Below are 5,942 nucleotides of genomic sequence, written 5' to 3' on the forward strand. Positions count from 1 at the left end.
ATTGTTAAATAATGACCTATTGAGTTCAATCTTGCATGATCAAGATCAACCAACATAATAGTCTCACTGGCCAAAAGATATGAGAGGTAGAAAACATTTTTTTGGATATGAAAAGTGGTACAAAAAAAATTGCTCATGAAGCCTAGCTAAAATCGTACCAATTTTCAATATGATATGCGTTTGAAAATTTCCTCTAGTTTAACAGACTGTGGGCTCACTTCATAGGCAATGGGATGTGAAATCACATAAGCATAAACATCACCATCAACATATGTTTATATAAGTCAAAATATTTATTTGTTGATTTGAATGTTCTATTTGTGGTGGGAAAGGACTGGGTAAATGAATAATTGTTTAATTCTTCATTATAACCCTTAGATGAACCTCCAAAATGATTCTACCAGTAATTGAGTGCCTTAAAATTTTCATAAGACATTTATTTATTTTTCTAGTGTGGTATTAATATTATACATGGTTCCTAAGAAATTTTATATCAAGAGTTTTTAAACATTTCTGGAGTGTTATCTTTCCAAAATAAAACTGGCTTTTGTTTGCCATTTCACACTTTTTATTTTAAATACATATAATTGTATGTATTTGTTTCACTTTACATATGAGTACTTTTGTTCCAATTTTTTTTTTTTTTTAATCTTTAAAGTAAATTTGTGATTTTGTTGAGTAAGACAATTTACTTCACAATAGTTTATGAAAAAGGTAAACATCATCATAAACATATCTTTATAATTAATGTCATGTTTGTTATAAGAAATGTCTTGATAATTGATCTTGTTCAATTTGTTCTTATTCTATCCTTAAACAATTCTCTCGAGTCGTTCTACAAGACGACTGTAAGTGTTTTGAATGTTTTTAGTAGTCTTTTTTTTTTCCTAGTGATATTATGCATGGTTTCCATTAAATTTTAAATTCAAATCATTAAAGCATGTCTTACATTTATCTTACCAAAATACATTTAGTTTTAAATTATATTTTAAAAATTATGATTTTTTTCTATTTGTTTATTTTTTGTAGGAGTTTTTTTCTTCTTCAAATCTTTAAAAAAAATATAATCTTTGTGTTTCTTTGTAATTTTTATTTTAAAATTTATTTCTCATATAATTGTAAGTGAAAAAAAAAATCACTATTATACATTATATATTTATATAAGTTTTTAATTTATTCATATAATTTTCGTTAAAGAATGCTACACCTCCTAATTGCTTAATTGCAGAACAAGAACTGCAACTTACCGGATGTCTACTTAATACTTCTGTGAGCGCATCAGTGACTATCTACAAGCGGGAAGACTACTCTTTGTTATATTCCACGCATAGTTTTACTAGCAAAGAAGTGTTTTGTTTTTTTTTTTTGACACTTTGTTTTCTTTACCATTATTGCTTTATGCATGATTTCTTATAAATAGTTTTATTCTATTTTTCAAATTTAATTTCCTAAGATTTTAATTATTTGGATTTTTTTGTATTTTGTAGGAAATAACTTTTTGTTTCAAATGTTTTAGTAACATATAATTTCAAATTTAATTCATGAGTTTTAGTATAAAAAATTTACTTCACAAATATGAGAAACATAAACATCACCATTCACATATGTTTATATAAGTTTCAAAGTACTTGTTAATGTAAATGTCACAGTTGTGATTGGAATAATTTTGAAAAACAAGCATGCTAGATTTTTTGATGAACAAACAAGCATACCAGTTTAATTCTTCCTCCTGCTAAACTTTGATAGATCTAAAAGTGGTTGATGTACAAGTAGTCGAGCATCTTAATTTTCATATGAAGCTTCATCCTTAGAATTTTGCCCTACAAATGGTTTCCAAGGAATTTATATTCTAAGTTTTTAAGCATGTCTTAAGTTTTACTTAGCCAAAATAAAATCGTCTTGCTTTTATTTTTATTTTTTTCAAGCTTTTATTTTATAAACTTATAATTTTTTTTCAAAGCTTTGATTATAATTGTTTGTATTTATTTTATTTTGCATATGAGTACTTAATGTTTCAAACTTTCAAAGTTGTAGAAAAATATAATATTTAAGTAAATTCTTACTCATGAAAATATTTCTATTAACTATATAAAAAGATGCAATGCCTCTATAGTGTCATTTTGGTTTAGTGAGCCATTTTTTTTCCTCAAGTTTTGAACCGTAGCTACAGTACCAAGTGGCATTGTAGCTACCGTAGCTACAGTTTTTTTTTTTTTTTCAATCTTCTGTTTGTACTTTTTTTCCTTTTATATATATTGTTGTACTGACACAACAAATTTCACAATATTTTCATACTTATTGAGGTGTCAATTTCTTATAAGTCAAAATAAAATAATAAAATATAAAATTGTAACCAACCACAAATGGAAATAACTATTTTGTGAAAATGTTGTAACACTTGTTAGGTGAATGTGTAAAAGTTACAGTACTTTTGGTTTGTTTAATATGTACTTTTTTTTTTTTCAGTCATTGATTTGTGCTCTTTTTTCTACTAACTATATAAAAAGAGGCTGTGCCTCTACAGTGCCCCTTTTGGTGTAGTGAGCTGTTTTTTTTCCCCAAGTTTTGAACAGTTGTTACAGTGCCACTTTGGTTTGTTCAAGTGGCATTGTAGCCACAGTAGCTACAACGTTTTTTTTTCCTAGCCTTCTGTTTGTACTTTTTTTCCTTTTAGATATTTATAAGAACCCATATATATATATATATATATTATTATACTGACACAACAAATTTCACAATATTTTCACAATTATTGAGGTGTTAATTTCTTATAAGTCAAAATAAAATAATAAAATATGAAACTGTGACCAACCACAACTGAAAATAAATATTTTGTGAAAATGTTGTGACACTTATTGGGTGAATGTGTAAAAGCTCCAGTACTTTTGATTTGTTCAATATGTACTGTTCATCGATTTTTTTTTAAATTTTTTTTTAGTCATCGATTTGTGCTCTTTTTTTCTATATATAAAAAGAGAAAATAGGCTCATGAATAGTGTTATGAACAGTATTTTTGGTTTAGTGACTTACCTTTTTTTTTTTTTTCCTTCAAGTTCACCAACTTGGTTTGAGCTTGTTTTTTTCTTTTAAAGGGTCTTTATATGTTTACTTTCTACTTGTAATGTAAGCTTACATTGTATACACATAAAAAGTAGCAAATATTATATATGTAGGGTCACAATTTGCGCCCAAACCCAATAGGAATAAGGGAATAGGCCCAAACAGCCCAATACAATGAAATTTGTAGAGAGTGGGCGTGAAATCTAGGTTTTAATGATGTTGAATAACAAAAAAGATAGGCTAAATTGCACCATCATACACACTTGATTGTAACCAGCTTCATAGTTGAACCATAGAAATGTTGCCCTAAGGTCAATGACTGCATTCACAATAAATTCAGTCCGTCCAACTTCAAATGAAGTATAATATTGGAGTGTGACACCGTCTTTCCTGATGGGAAGGTGAAACGCCTGGGGTTTAGAATTTGCTCCATTTGAACTAGAGAAGAAGATAATAGCAATGGAAAAGAGGAAGAGATGAAGAGTAGAACCCATTGAAAAATTATCAAAGCTTCAATGGAATGGAAAGAATGCAATACACAACTAACTTATCTACTAGTGTTGAGTGATGGCTACGACATAGTTTGGTGTCGTGTTACAAACCCATGAGTAGAACTCACCCTTGAAAATCGGCTTGCAAGGAGAGGGTGCCTAAGAGCTTATAAACACATGGTTAAACTTACATTTAACCAATGTGGGACACTAAGATCATAACATATCTCCACGCTCCGCAGCCGACGTCCACGACGGCTCACTCTAGCGACACTAACCCGTTGGTAGCCCTTTCTCTTTTTGGTGGCTCCACTCAACTATCAATAATTTTAATCCAGCCTCTAGGTCACCCCTTCCAGAATCCGACCACAAAGCCGCAACTCACTTGATCCCATACTCAATGAGCTACACCCGATTAATCGTGTGATGGTTAGCTCTGATACCAAATGTTAGGAACCTAGAGAGGTCCCTAATAGGAATGAGTATGAATTGTAGGGGGATTGATGGAAATTGTATGGAAATTGACTTAATTTAAGGTAGTTACCCTCCATAGAGCAAGCGTGAGATTAAGAGAGAGAAAGAGAGATGCACTAATACACTAAGAAATTGATTTATTCTTCAATTGATATCTCATATTGGATTACAATTATGTATTTATAGGAAACTAGCTCTAATCTCATTGACCTACATGGCCTCATCCTATTGGTTCTATTATTCCTCATGTGCATTAATAATTCCAACATGTATTAAATGTGATTAAAATGCTTGGAATTATAACTAACTAAATCTCAATACAATAATTATTATCCATATGCTTATAGCGTTCTTAACATATGTTAGGAACCCGATAGTTCCTAATGGGAATTGATGGGAATTATAGGAGAATTGTAGGGAAATTGACTTAATTTGAGGTAGTCACCCTCCATAGAGCAAGAGAGAGATTAAGAGAAAGAGATGCGCACTAATGCACTAAGAAATTAGTTTATTCTTCAATTGATATCTCATATTGGATTACAATCATGTATTTATAGGAGACTAGCTCTAATCTCATTGGCCCACATGGCCTCATCCTATTGGTTCTATTATTCCCCATGTGTATTAATAATTCCAACATGTGCTAAATGTGATTAACATGCTTAGGATTATAACTAACTAACGAACTAAATTTCAATACAACAATTATTATCCATATGCTTATAGCATTCCTAACATTTCCTAACATTTCTCTCCACTTGAAAACACCTTGCCCACAAGGTGTTGTTGTGAAATAGCATCTTCATCAAAGGAGATCTTCCAATGGACCAATACTGCAGTGAAATTATAATCACCATATTCATGTATTTCTCTTTGATAAGTGGTCCTGTGCACATGAAGGTTTCTTCTTCGTAAATCTTTAAACTTTGCTCAAATTCTTGAGCCTTCAGTGGTTCTTCAATCTTCAAGGTCTCATTAATTCTTTAGACCTTGAAATGTTCTTGTTGAAGGAAAAATTCTGGTTTTGCATCTCATGCAAAACCCACAGCGGAAGCAACGAACTAGGGTCTATTTCATTCATGATTGATAACGTGCACAACGTAAATTTCAGAATTTAAGAACAAGATGGCGTACCTTGGTGTGGAGAAATTCAAAACAAAGATTAGAAGCACTTGGGAACACTTTTAATCTTCACTCCAATTCCACTTTACGCCCAAGATGTGTAGTCTCTCAATCAGTTTTCAAGGGAGAATGAAAGTGTGTCTCACACTCTCTCACACACCGTTTCTTTTCTTTTCTAATCTCTTCTAATAAAAATTCTGTATGTTTCTCCTTTTATAACTAACTGATTATCTAATTGGACGGGCCTATTGGGCCTTTCCAATTGGGTTTTAGTGTGTGGCTTGGAGTGGGACCAAAAGAGACCAATAAGACACTAGCTCCAATGGGCCTTGGGCTTTTCCGTCAACTCTTGACAAGTCCAAAGTTACCATTAATTATATTTAATACCACTATATAAATATAATTGCACTCTAGGCCTTATTAATAAATTATATCCCAAGACTTTATTATACACGTAACCCCTTCATAAAATATTCGTAGTAACACAAAGTCATAAATGTAGATTGCCACTTTGTAAATTACTACATCTTATCATTGAGTACCCGGTTTAATCCTTTAAAGTTATTCATTATATATTTATGAAATCCAATTTCATAAATATATACTTTAGTAATTTCTTACTAAAGTGGTTAGGCCTAACTCTCTGAATAATTGAACCCATTAAACTTATCTCAAAGGAATATTTTATATTTCCATCAAGAGACTATGAATTCCATCTTAAGAATATATGTTCCATCAACACTAAATGTGGCTGCCCAACATACTGAGGTTTTGACCGTCACTTCAGGTCTCACT

The sequence above is a fragment of the Castanea sativa genome, chromosome 2, assembly GCF_040712315.1.
Source record: "Castanea sativa cultivar Marrone di Chiusa Pesio chromosome 2, ASM4071231v1".
NCBI classification, from domain to species: domain Eukaryota; kingdom Viridiplantae; phylum Streptophyta; class Magnoliopsida; order Fagales; family Fagaceae; genus Castanea; species Castanea sativa.